The sequence below is a fragment of the Lissotriton vulgaris genome, chromosome 2_1 (assembly GCF_964263255.1).
Source record: "Lissotriton vulgaris chromosome 2_1, aLisVul1.2, whole genome shotgun sequence".
Lineage (NCBI taxonomy): Eukaryota > Metazoa > Chordata > Amphibia > Caudata > Salamandridae > Lissotriton > Lissotriton vulgaris.
The window spans coordinates 1,672,050,428-1,672,064,181 of NC_141687.1; the positions used below are offsets into that span (position 1 = coordinate 1,672,050,428).

The following is a 13,754-nucleotide window of genomic DNA, read 5'->3' on the forward strand; positions in this document are numbered from 1 at the left end:
GCTGATCGAAGGCCGAATGGTAGGACCTTGAATTGATAATGAAATTGGCCGACTGTAAAACGGAGGTATTTCCTGTGCCTGGGATGAATAGGCACATGGAAATATGCATCTTGAAGGTCTATTGTTGAAAAGTACTCTCCTGGAATGAGGAAATTCAAGATTTGAAGTAGGGTTAGCATCTGAAAAGTCTTTGATGCGATGAACTTGTTTAGAGCTCTCAAATCTAAGATGGGGCGCCACTCTCCTGATTTTTTCTTCACTAGAAAGAAACGGGAGTAAAACCCCCTGCCGCGTTGACCTTGCGGTACCAATTCTATGGCTCCTTTCCTGATCATAAGCTGCACCTGGGCCAACAGTTTCTTGAAATGGGGAGAAGGTGGACCCGACGGCGGGCGAGCGGGGGGAAATTTCGTAAATTCCAGGGTATGTCCTTTTAAAACGTCCAAGACCCATTGGTCGTTGGTAATGTGCGACCAATTGCAGAAGAACTTCGAGATTCGACCTCCAAGATGCACAGTCGTCTCACTGTTTTTTGTTGGTGTTCGCACCACCTCTGTAATTGGACTTACGCTGGTATGGTCTGGAGGTGGATGAACGACCTTGGGACTGATAGGATCCCCTTTGTCTGTTATCATTGTAATTGTATGCTCGATATTGGCCTGTTCCACGAAAAGTAGAGGTTCCTCCTCCTCTACCGCGTGCTCCACGAAATGGCCTTTTCCGATATTGAAGAGTTGTCAAGGACTTTGCTGTATCTGTGTCCTTCTTTATAAGTTCCAAAGCATCATCAACATGCTTACCGAATAAAGATTCACCGTCGTAAGGGAAATCTAACACTCTGGACTGGACTTCTGGACGGAAGGTGGTTGATTTCAGCCAGCCTTGACGGCGCAAGACTGCAGCACCCGCTAGTTGTCGGAAACCAGTGGAGGATATACCGACGGCACAGTCGATTATTTCTGCTGAAATTTTTTCTCCTTCGAGAATGATGGCCTGCGCTTCATCCCGGATGGAGTCTGGCATTTGAGGGATCAGACCAGCGATCTCAGACCACATTTGACGGTCGTAGCGACCTAGAATGGCTAAGGCGTTGGATGCTCTCACCGTTGTCGCTGCCATAGTGGTAAATTTCTTTCCAATTAAGTCTAATTTACGGCCATCCTGATCAGGCGGAGATGTCAGGGGTATGGCTGGATTCCGAGATCTTTTTTGTGCCGCCTGAGTGATAACAGAATCTGCCTTAGGTTGTGAAACCAAACAGGCCGGAGAAGTAGGTGGCGCTTTATATTTTTTGTCCAATCTAGGTAGAACGGCTGGTATGGAATTAGGACGTTCCATCAACTTTAGACCTTCTTCCCATATGTGGTCTATGATAGGGATGGTATGCGTTTGCCGTTGAGGTAAGTCCTTAAAATCATACAAAAAGCATTCCGTTTGTTGCGCCTCGATTGTTAAGTGGAACCTTTTCGCTGCACGAACCATAAGGTTATGGAAACTCGCGATATCCACTGGTGGCGAAGCTCTTGGTGATGCCGGTGGAGTAGAGGGTGTCTGTGCCCTATAATTGTCCCATTCCTGCATGTCATCATCAGTGTCATTATCCCCAGTGTTATGAGGAGTTTGATTCTCATTATCAGTATCAGGACAAGCACCCAAAGGAGACGTAGGCGCGACAGGCGCCGGAGCTTGAGGCCTAGGTGCTGGAGACTGTGGTCGAGGTGCTGGAGACGGAGGTCGAGGAGCTGGAGACTGAGACCGGTGTACTTGAGGTGCCGGGGAAGGAGGCAACGACGGTGGAAACCTACGATTGTAGTCGCCCAGCATATGTTGCAGGTTTTGCACCAATGACAGAGGAATTTGCGTAACCTGTTCGTAAGTTGATGGTTGTGATCTATTGATTGGAAAAAGTACATTCCCATCTTCGACGTTATTATCCACATCCTCATCCTCGTCACTGTAGTCTTGACATTTAATGTGTAATTCAGAAGGACTGGATGCTGGTTCATAAGTTTGATCCATTTCAGAATCATTTCCGGGCTCCTCTTCTCCAGACTGAAACCATTTTTCCGGAGGCTGAGATCCACTCCTTACTGGACTTAACTGTATGAGTGGTACAGTCTTGAGAGATGAGGCAGTAACCACTTTGAAGGTGGTAGTAGTCTGTAGGGGTTGGTGCGTCGTCAACGAGCCCGTCGACGAAATTTCCAAAGTCTTGGCACCCCCCGGTTGTTTTTGCGTCGTCGCCGCAGAAGCCGGCGTAGGAATTACCAGCTTACTCTTGGTCGACGAAGATTTTTTGGTCGCCGACGAGGTTGCATTCTTCGCCGTCGACGATGAGATAGTAGCCGTCGACGGAACAGTCGTCGACGGGGTGGTCACCGTCGACGGAGATGTTATCGTCGACGGGACAGTCCTCGACGAGGAAGATCCGGTCGTCGGAACAGGCGTCGACGACGATGGCTTGTTCTTCGTCGACGGGGGAACCGTCGACGGAAGGCGCGTCGACGATGATTTCTTCGTCGACGGTTTGATCGACGAGATCATAATAATAGACGAGATGGGTCTCACCTCTTGGCTGCTCGTCGACGAGATGGTCGTCGTCGTTGCAGAGCTGGTCGACAGGGAAGAAGTAGTCGTCGACGTTGAAACTGCCAAAACGGACTTTGTAGTCGCTGAAGACGTCGACGGGCGCGTCGACGAGCCAATGCCCGTTTTTGAAGAGGAGGGCATAGTCTTGGGTCTAGACGCCAGAGAGCCAGGTCCCGTAGGCGCGCCCTGAAGCAAGTCTTGTGGGGAGACATCCTTGAAAGAACCCAACATTTTACTCTTTTTAAGAAAAGGAGAGGGAACTTCAGTCTCAGACCCACGCTTCTGAGAGGATTTTGAAAATCCAGATGACATACTCTCAGCATCGGAAACCACATTCTCAGATGTTTTCAACTTCTGTAGCCACAGAAGGAGACTGGCCTCTCTATCCCTCAATGTTTTAGGGGGAAAAGTGCGACAGAACTTGCAGGTAGAGGCAATGTGGTCCCGGTAAAGACAGTATATACACTTACTGTGTGGGTCCTCATGAAAAAGGCGCAATTTACCACAGGATGGACAAGCCTTGAACAAAGTTTTCTTAGTAGAAGACATTTCTGAAGAAAAACAGCTAGAAACTGGAAAAAACTGAGCAGAGCTCAGGGAGACTCCCTTCACACGACGTGCGGTAGAAAATCTGAGGACTGGGGCTTCTGAGGAGAAGGTTCTAGAGGAGGCTACAGCCTGATTGGCTGGAATGTGGACCAACACATAATGACTAATATGTTACTAAAGTGAATTCTCCCTTGGGCTTTTCAATGGGCCTATTCTGTTCTATGGTACTTTTTCAGGTTTACATTTCTATTGCATTATATGTATGTATTTTTTATTTATGATATTTCTCATGTATACATGCATATATATTACTGCTATTTATGTACCGTGGGACTCCCACTTCGACGACGGGGAATATTCAAGCATGTGAATCTATGAAAGACACCCCTAATACTGGAGAACAATGGTCTGCCTAAGACTGCTCCACAAGTCCCTCTAACTTGATTTAATAATGCTGCAGTATGCGTGATGGCACGGAATGCAGATTACAGAAAATACAATTTATTTTCCTTGCAGTTGGGATTTTAAAAACACGCTTTAGTGTTTTCCTAGATGCTAATGTCTGCGTGACTAGTGCTGAAAAGTGGACACTTTTGCTTGCAAGCACTAGAAGTAGAAGAAAGAGGCAGTGGAAAGAGAATAACACCAGGATGAGCAAGGAGAGGGGTCTTTGAGAGCGTACTGTCTGCATGTTTCTAAATGCCACAATTATACAAGAAGGAGTCCATAGTAAAGCTAGTTTAACTTGTGTTAGGTTCTACGAAGAACGCAATATAAAATGAGCTGAGGGCCAGTAAATCCTTTTTTCCATCTGTTATGTTGTCTGTTTTCTCTTTTTCCTTTGGTGCAGTTGTCCAAACAAATTTAAAGTGTGGTGACGATTTCTCATGCAGGATAGTGAGTTTGTATTTACAAGGCTTATCTATTGGTGTGCCCAGAAGCAGTACTGCATGGGTAGCGCTGAAGGGCAGTCTCACCTGGCGTGAGGGGTCCCGGTTGGGTCAGATTCTCTACTGTCTGGTCTTGGCGGCTCTGCTGGGGTTGGAGCAGTCCGCTGAGGCTGTGCTCAAAAAGGCAGTGGAGTTGGTTGGTGCTTTAGGTTTCAAGAGACCCTGATTGGCCGCCGGGAGGGCATAGACCTTGTCATTCAGGTGCTGAAAGGTGAGATTGTGTTTGGGAGAGGCGCTGGCAAGTTTTCAGTGGGCTTCTGCGTAACAGTTTCATTTTTTCAGGGTATTTAAATTTGACGTCTTATTTTATGTGCGAAATTTAAGAGTTATGCTTTTGGCTCTTTTAGTGACACACTTAGCCAGCATTTTGAAGGCCATTTGTGTGATGCTGTGCTCAAGGCTGCCAATTTTACATTGCCTATGTGTGGCACTTCTATGTTTTCAGTGTACTTATGAGTGACATTCTACTGTCCAATGTTGGACACCTCGAGTGATATTTTATTGTGAGTAAACCGAATAACGAAGACATGCAAACAAAGGCATATCAGAGATTACCCCTTTTGAGCAATGTGAACTGCTACAAACCCCCTGAATTGGACGATCTAGCCTACTGGGCATATTTTGAAAAGAAAAAAAGTAAGGAACGTTAAGCTGTCTGATTGAGAAACCAATACAGAATATTGCGATTGAATATGGTCTACAAATAACCAATAAATAAATATGTTCGATTTAATTCTCAAAAATAATTTGCCATGTTAAGGGTCAGGGCAGCATATTCTTTTCAGATCGAATTAGTATGTATCTTCAATGGTCTGAAAGAGTACTTTAAAAAAAAGAAGCAGTAATGTTTAATATAGTGTTTCAACCTACCTTCCTGCCATTTCTAAGCACTAACGAAAAACACATAGCTGCACTCTAAAAGAGAATCATTGCTCGAAACTGCATTATTTAATAATATATTATGCATTAGAGTAAAATCAACATACTTCCGAGTCAACACAAGTAATTTTCCCAACAGTAATACGGTCTCCATTTTTCTCCATGCTCGCTGGAAAGTTAACCACAAAGCAAGCAGTGAGACCTTTCCATAAAATCCCACCACATTAGGTGGAATTTTCTTCCCACTTCCACCCTGGACACAGATTTTGTTCGATCTTTGAAATGAGCAAATACTTGGCTATATCCATGATGAGAATGGACTGTGGAAAGATTTGTGAACACTCCCAAATGCATTATTCTGTGGGTGTGCACAAACTTCCCAGGGCTTTCCGACCCTGAAGCACCCTCTTCTCACACCTCAGAAAATATTTATTCACAAGAAAAGGTAGGTTTAAGTGAATCTTTTACAAGTGCACTTCTACACTTTGAGCCTAACAAACTGAAACGCTGTGCTAGTTGCGAACCTAAGTTGAAATAAGCATTAGCAAACAAGAGATCCTAAACAGCCAAAGAGGCTAGGGGTGTCCAACATGTGCCAAGGAGGGCCACAACCCATACTCGATTTTCACGATTATAACATAAAATAAACAAATAACATTTTAATCTCATTGGAACTAATTTGAATAGACAGTGGTAATTTTGAAAGTCTGGCCATGGATTCTGACCTGCCCTTCTGGACCTATACTGGACATCATTGCCACCTAATCTTAAACTTCCTTGGAAACCTTTCCCTTCTGCAAGATACATTTGTATTTCATATCAATCTCTATTATATCCTTCCTTAGAATAGAAAACAAGTGGATTCTTTCAGCCTCTCCCGGAAAACCATGGATATCTTTGCGGGCAGTATCTCTGCTCCAGTCTGGGCCAAGTTAGGCCCATATGGTTAGGCACTGCCCATCAATAGGAAGTGCTTGGGTCTATTTATTGGGGGTGTATTTAGGTCTGCGCAGGGGGGTATGTCTCTAGGGGAGTGGTCCTGCATGGGCTTGTGTGTCTGTCCATTAAGTGATGAATGAATCTATGCATCTATAGTGTAGCTATGTGTCTGCAGTGGCGTTGTTTGAGTGTGTGGAGTGGGTGTGTTTGTCTGTCCTGTGAGTGTCTTTGCAGTTCGGTTGTGTGTATGTGCAGTGAGTATGTCAGTATGGCAAGATATAAGGGAAAGAACCAATTAGGCTGGAAGCTGGCCAGACGTTTCGTGACAGACAACACCTCCCCAACTGCACGGAATTTCTCATCCATTTATATTTTTACTGCAACAATGAGGTACTCGGCCTTATTTTTGTCCGAATAGCATGCTACCCGAATATTATTTACTAAATATTGAGGGTCAAAATTTGGAAAAGGTAATTGGTAAGTTAAGATTTACTATTTTTAACTCCAGACTCTATATTTTGGTCCTCAGTATTTTGGAAGCATGCGGTTTCTGTAGAAAATATTTCCACATACAACCAACATGGATGGATGTGCACATATGCTGCAACTTGCGTTTTGGACCAGTATAACCAAACTACCATACCTGAAGTCAGTTATTCAAGATCCTTTCAAGATGATACGGAGGAAACTTTTCACAACTTCAAAGAATGTCTTAGAGCAGTCGCAACATGGATGGATGCAAATCGTTTAAAACAAAATTCTGACAAAATAAATGTTTTGGTTTTTACCAAAATGAACCCCGCCACCTTCTATCGGGTGGTGGCCTGCCAAACACCTGTCCTAATCATACCACATCTGCTAAAAATGTGTGCATCATCTTTGACTCCACCCTCTCTTTTACGTCGGAAATTAAACATATTTCGTCTGCCTGCCTTATGAAGATGAAAATTATAAAGAAGTTTCTTGATCTGGTTCCTGAAGAGACTAGGTGAACAGTAGTTCATTATTTAATTAAGTCCCATCTGGACTACTTGAACAGTCTCTACCTTGGTCTTCCTTCATATTTGATAAACAGATTTCAGCTAATTCGAAATGCAGCAGCAGAACTAATCAGGAGAGTGCTGAGGCGCCATCACATCTCTCCATTTTTGAGACATCTACACTGGCTTCCAGTGGAATTTCGTATTAACTAAAGCTCTAACAGTGGCTTTCAGCACTTATCATGGTGAGGCCCCATGGTGAGGCCCCATGGTATCTGCTGAATAGACTCTCTGTATACTCAAAAGAGGGCACTTAGATCCAACAATAGTCACCATCTGCGGATTCCAAAGTTTCTGAAGTCTCGTCGTGGCGGCAACCCCATCACCTAATGCACTGCAAGATTATGGACAGTCTTCCTTTTCAGTTATGGTTAATTGACTGTCAGCCTTCAAAAGGCAACTTAAAAACTTGGCGATTTGACTCTGTTTAGTTTCTTGTTACTTTGGACTCTCTTTACTGTCTGCTAAAGCGCTGGGACACTACCTTCGATGCAGCTGTGCACTTAAGTGTCATTTGATTGATTTATTGAAGATCATTTATTGTTGTGTTTCAGTACTTAAGGAGAATATCGCTTTTCTCAGCAATAAAGTCAAGATTTCCTTCAACATTTTTACAAATCCTTTATATTACTGGTCAGTTTTATTAACACAAAAATCCATTAATGACTGTGTCATCACACATAATTGATTTGGGAGTAGGTGGGACAAGTTGATTGTCTTAATAGGTCACGCCTGTGAACACCGGCAATTCAATTATTGTTCTAATATTGGTGGAATTTGATTTAATTTTATGCAATTAAAATTAACCTTGAATGTCAAACACCAATTTTATCATGTTTCCAGAATCCATTATCATTGTGTGCCTAAGCAATTTTAATAGACTGCTGCACCCTATTTTCAATCTTTCAGCGCAATAAAAAGGGGTCTTAGGAGAATAGTTATTGCCTCAATTCATAGTTTCTCTGCGGTCAGAAGCTAAAAAAAGAGTAGACTCATGGGTCTTCTTGGCATTCGGACCAGTAAGATAAAAGAACGGACTACAACTATAGCTCGCAAGAGGCCACTTTCCGCCACTCTTGGTTTTTTTTTTTTTAAAACCTTTATTGTGCAGAAATAGCAGACAAATACGGGCCTACAACCACCTGGCCGGCCACAAAACTGTGAGCACTGTTGCGAGCAATACGGTACATCGGCAGCAAGGCGACACTATTAAGCAAGCATTTGAAATTACACTGGACCATGCTGTACCACCGACGTGCAGGGAGATTGAGGTTTATTTTAAATTTTATAAAAACACATGAACAAGAGTTAAGTCCAGGAGAGCCATAGTCCAGTCCATCTCACTACAAAAGTAAGCAGTAACGTTCAGCAGGCGAGTTTCATGAGACACAGGAAATTTGCAATCAAAACATCAGAATCGCGAAGCTAACGACAGGAGAGGGAAGCAAGCACTGCGACGAATGCAAACAGGAACCCACCCAGCTACAAGCCAAACTATAGCCCGAGGACAGAAATAGGCAAGAAAGATGAAAGAAAAAGAGAACAAGGCCCATAGAAACGAAAAATTAACATATAATCCCCCCACCCTACACGCATGCAGAGGCTACGGCCTACCCCCCCCCTTGCAGTGTGTCTGTCGCCCATCAGAGTACCCGAAATATAGAGACAAGAGACAAGAAAAAGGAAGAAAGGAAAAAAGGGAATCATCATAGAAAGCCTGAGGAGGGCCAATTACAGGTACTCCCAGGTAAACCCGCCATGCGATCCACCACCGCCCCGTGAAGTAAAAGGGACAGTATCAACATCAGTTACATTATAAGACGGGGCGAGGCATACCAATTCGCACTGTTCAACTTAGAGTCATATGTGTTCCAACCGAATCCCCGCCAGCCCTTCAGTCCCAGCCTTAATACACAGTTCTTCAGCCTTGGCCAGAGCGCGACAGTCCCCGCAGACACGGCGTCCGAGGGGGGCCAGATCCATATAGTGCCGGAAAACAAAATGGCCACAATCGATGAAGAAGAGGGAGGTAGGGACAAAATGGACGTCCATAATCAGCAGCCGAGCAGCAAGCAATCAATAAAAGTACCCCCAAACACCAAACTCGAAATCCAGACCGTAGATGGAGAGAGGACACTCGGGAGGCAGTAGGCTCAAGGGGACACATTTGTAGCAACAGCAAGGGTCGGAAACCCACCTTCAGTCCCGAAAACAAAGTCTCAAGTTCCGTGGATGACTGTAACAATGTATCCCCAACAGAGCCACCGATCCGCCCAGCGCAGGAACTGCTGCATCGGAGGGCAATCTCCACCTCACCTTCAGCATCCGGCTCGTCAAACTCCCTTGTCGCGACTGAAAAGATCGAATCCATTCCATGCCGAGGATCAGCCACCCGGGTCCGCTGCAACTGTTGAGCTGCTTCGTCCAGCCGTTCCCCTAGCTGACCGGACAGTGATCGCATTTCCACCCTGAGCTCGACGAGCGCAGTAACAATGTCCCGGCAGGTCAGCTCCTTCTGGGCGCGAGGCTGTCTCTCTGTGCGCGGTGGGGCTTGCAGTGGAGCTTCCAGCCCGCCGCCGAGCAGGGAGACACTATCAGAGGGCGAGATCGCCCTCGCCACTGTAGAAAGGGCAGCCGCCATTCCGATCGATCGGGGGGTACACACAGGAAGAAAGCCGACTCAGCCCCTGAGAGCGTAGGTTCCAGCCGCGTGGATTGGGCGGTTCAGGAGAGCTGCACCGAGGATATATGATCACCTCGCAGCGAGTCGGGGGCGAGTCATAGGGCGGTCCGTCTAATGGCCACCGCAGGTCAGTCTCCGCGCCGACCAGGGGGACAATAGCTGCAGCAAACACTTCTCCCCAAGACGCCGATCTCCCGAAACGGGGCTCTCGAGTGCAGTGAAAGAAATCCGTCCAACAACCCCTGTGACGGCGTCAGGAAACAGGGAATCCACGCTTTCAGGGTTCCAGTGGGCGGCGGCCGTTCTGAGGGTCCACGGTGGCAGGGAGCGGCGCTGGTCTCGGAGCCCGGGTATGGCGGCCGACACCCGGCACGGCGATATCTCCGGGAATCTGGCAGGCAGGGACTCCGGAGGAACACCCAGGGCTTCAGTGCGGCTGTGGCTGCATTCCGCAGCGGCTTAAACACGGATTCACGGACAGGATATAGGTGCAGAACGCACAAGCTTGCGGAGCCGGGAATCGAGCGTCCACTCAGGTCGCCATCTTGGCTCCTCCCCCCACTCTTGGTTTTTTAACCCATGGGTACTTTGCATTCCGACCCTTATAGTTATACTTCCTCCATGACACCGTCCAGCATGACGAGAACAATAATACTCTTCTAAATTGGTAACATCACAAAAGCTAAAAGGTGGGCACAAAGATACCATAGTTTGGAAACACTAGGGGTGTTAGACTGCAATGGATGGAGGAGTAAAAAAAAACAACAACAAAAAAAAAAACACAGGTCAGGGACCAGTTTTTCCCCAACCTTCAACTCTACAACTGGCCTTAATAGTTGCACAAGATTCTATTTGCAACAAGTGTGAAGTGTGCCACATGCATCGGTGCAATATGATTTACTGACACAGACTAACATGTCAACTGCTCAAATTAATTTCATATTTCCCAATACTAATTCCCCACTAATCCCGTTTGGGTTCCAGAGTAGTGTACTGTCCCCCGAAAGGCAATTCAACATCACATCAGGGGTAGCAAGCGCTAGATAAATGTAAACCCATTACCTCTTCTATCCCTCCACTATCCTTTTTCCATCCACATACCAAACTCACATGTCCACCGCTCAAATTAATTTCATATTTCCCTATACTAATTCACCACTAATCCTTTTTGGGTTCCAGAGTAGCGTATTACTCGCCGAAAAAAACGCTTCAACGCCTCGTCAGGGTTAGTAAGCACTATAAAAATGCAATTACAATTTGTAACACTACAGTCAATACTGGTTATTATACCAACAGCACCGCAAGCTGGCTGTTTTGAGTCTATATTTTACATAATGTTTAACGGGGAACCAGTGCTTTAAAGGGGCTGGTACTCACCGGTACTTAGTACCGACACGTCTTAGATTTATCGCTCTGAGTACTGGCACTTCTCTACTGCCCTGGAGAATACCGGTACTCGTGAAAAGGTAGGCTCATTGGCAGTGCTGGTGAGCAGAAGCAGAACGTGTCTCTGGCAGCCAAGGCACCACTTCTGCAGCACCGATCCGAGCCCCAGCTGAGCTATTCAGCAGGGCTCATTTGAATAATGTCCAGGTGCTCACCATCACGCTGTGCTTGACAGAGCAGGGTCCATTCAGGCCCTGTGCTGTCAATCACATTCACACTATCCAGTGTGTTTGTGCAAGCACAGGAATCATGTCATTCCCCTGTGGCAATCAGGCTACGGCAAGTGGCAATTAAAAAAGCCATGGCAGGTGAAGATAAAAGATGGCTTTTATCATACACGAGTCTTTTGCGTGTCTGCTATGTTGGTGTGTATGCCTGTTTTTGTTTAAAAAAAAAAGTGAAAGAAAGAGAATCAAGACACTCTCAGGAGGTATTTTAAAGAAAATGTGTGGCACTTTGTACATGTCTGCTCAGCTTCAGATTCATAAATAACATAAAAGGGAGGGTTGGTTGATGAGTGGGTGGGTGAGTGGATAGATGAGTGAACAAGGGTGGATGTATAGATGGCTGGATGGATGAGTGAAAGCATGCATGGGTGAAAGAGTGTGGATGATTGGATAAAAGGGTGGATGATGGGTGGATAAGTGAAGGTTTGGATGGATGAATGAAAGGCAAGGAGGATGGATAAAAGGGTGGTTGAGTGAAAGGATGGATAGAATAAAGTAGTGAAGGGGTTGATGGATGGATGAGCGAAAGGATTGATGGATGAGGGAAAGGGTGGATAAAGAGATGGATGAGTCAAAGGATAGGTTTGGAGATGGATGGATAGGTTTGGATTTGAAGGGTGGATAGATGGAATGGTGAAAAACTGAACAATTGATTAAAGACTGAATAGACAATAGAATGTTAAGGGTAAATGGTGGACATCAGCAGGTAAAGGTTAGCATGAAAGAATGAATGGATAGATTGATGGAAGACACTTGAAATATCTTCTGGGGAGGGTCATGATGAGTTGCTTCATTTGCTTGGGGCCATAAGAGCTTTGGTGCAACGTGGGGGTATTTCCAGTTTCTTCCTACTCGTGTGGTCAAAAATATATTGTATTGTGCGAAACAGCAATTAACAGTATGACATTAAGAAGGTGCAACTATTGCAAAAAAAAGGAAAATATTAACGTATTTCTCTTTCATTTTGTGTTATGAGTTAACCTACTTTGTTTATATAATAACATTTCTCATGTGTTTTGGTATGTGCTGCAACGAATATAGAAATTGTTAAGTATCATCATGTCTTGCCCTTAGCCCTGCCTCCTAAATACACCTCTATCTCATTGTAATGAGTACCTGTACTTATTTTTTTTCCCTACTGAAAGCAGTGGGGGTAACTACGGTCCACAGAACGCATCATGAACCTGGCTAAAAGACATTAAAGTGTCGATTTTAAAAAAGGTGTCTTCCGTGGGATTGCAAGATGCGTGTTCCCCGTTATGACGAGCTCGAGGGTAGAGCTCGTGAATAGCTTTGAGCTCCAGGGTAAACCGTGGGGTAGAACTTGCTTGCGTCGTGGGAGGAACTTTGAGGCGGATCTCCAGGGAAGGGCAGCTGTGGGGAGTCCGTCCTACGAGTTGCTCCCTATGTACGTTACCGGTGTAAGGGGTTACGAGACCTGAATAAACCTTTGGAAACTGGTCTGTGCTCAGTGGTGATTTTACACAAGATCACCCACAACACATACATACATACCCACAACCCATACATACCGCACCGAGCTCCCCCCAGAAAAAAATCTCCTCACTACAGACACTATGGAAGAGGTGTGGGTAGTTCCTGAACACAACCTTACCTCGCGATTCGGTTACTTAAAAATACAATCTCTGCTATTCCGCTTTCTACGCCGGCCAACTTCAATGTATGAAGGACTCACTTCCCGACATTGAGAAGTGAAGGCACGGGAACCAATCAGAAAGCCAGTTCCCAATGATTAGCAGGAAAAGGGGCGTTCACTCGAAGTCTTAATGACTGTACAGTCTATAAATTGTACGATTAGTAGTAATGACCCGCCCCGGAAAAGACAACTCGACTCACCAGAAGAAATCACCTCCGCTTACGACCCGGAACTAAACGCCCAGCTACTGTGGACCGCCACATCAGGCAACGTGCAGTTTTTGCGGACGTCGATCTCTGCCGCACCGGAAGTGACGAGTTTCCAAGAGGAAATGAGTCAGAGAGTAAACCAAGAGATCGTGCGCGACTCCGGACTTGGGCTGAGGACAGCGGTCGCTATCTAGTGAGGCGTTTTTTGCGGAAGAGAATCTACAAACTAGTTAATAAATCGCATAGGGCTTGCTGCCAAAGACTCATTATCAATATACATCCGCGAACTAGGCTTCTTTTATTTTACAAAGTAATGCAGTGTTGGAGTTGTTGTTTTTTTATTCACTTTAATTGAAACATTGGTGAAACACTCTGATGCTATCAATGATATGAATAAAGAAAGCCCGGTGGTGGAAATAGTGTTCTAGGAACATGTAGCAATATCATTGTCCTGGTTGTAATGCACAGCATAAGTCAGCATTCTAGTGCTGAACTCTGTATCCACACTCAACACCCACCCACCACTGATGTCACTGGTCATGTGACACAGCATCAATAAAAGAGGCCGAGCGCACGTGCTCTGGGG

General features: G+C 45.4%; 1 protein-coding gene across 2 annotated transcripts in view; it reads right to left on the reverse strand.

The window, feature by feature from the left end:
- Nucleotides 1–13,053, reverse strand: part of DHDDS (dehydrodolichyl diphosphate synthase subunit) — a 158,185-nt gene extending 145,132 nt beyond the window's left edge. Inside the window, exon 1 of one of the 2 annotated variants that reach the window (XM_086957629.1) lies at nucleotides 12,918–13,053. The gene's annotated coding sequence lies outside the window, so the exon portion shown is untranslated. The remainder of the gene's footprint in view (nucleotides 1–12,917) is intronic. The other variant, XM_086957631.1, reaches the window with a different exon arrangement.
- Nucleotides 13,054–13,754: the final 701 nt, after the last annotated feature.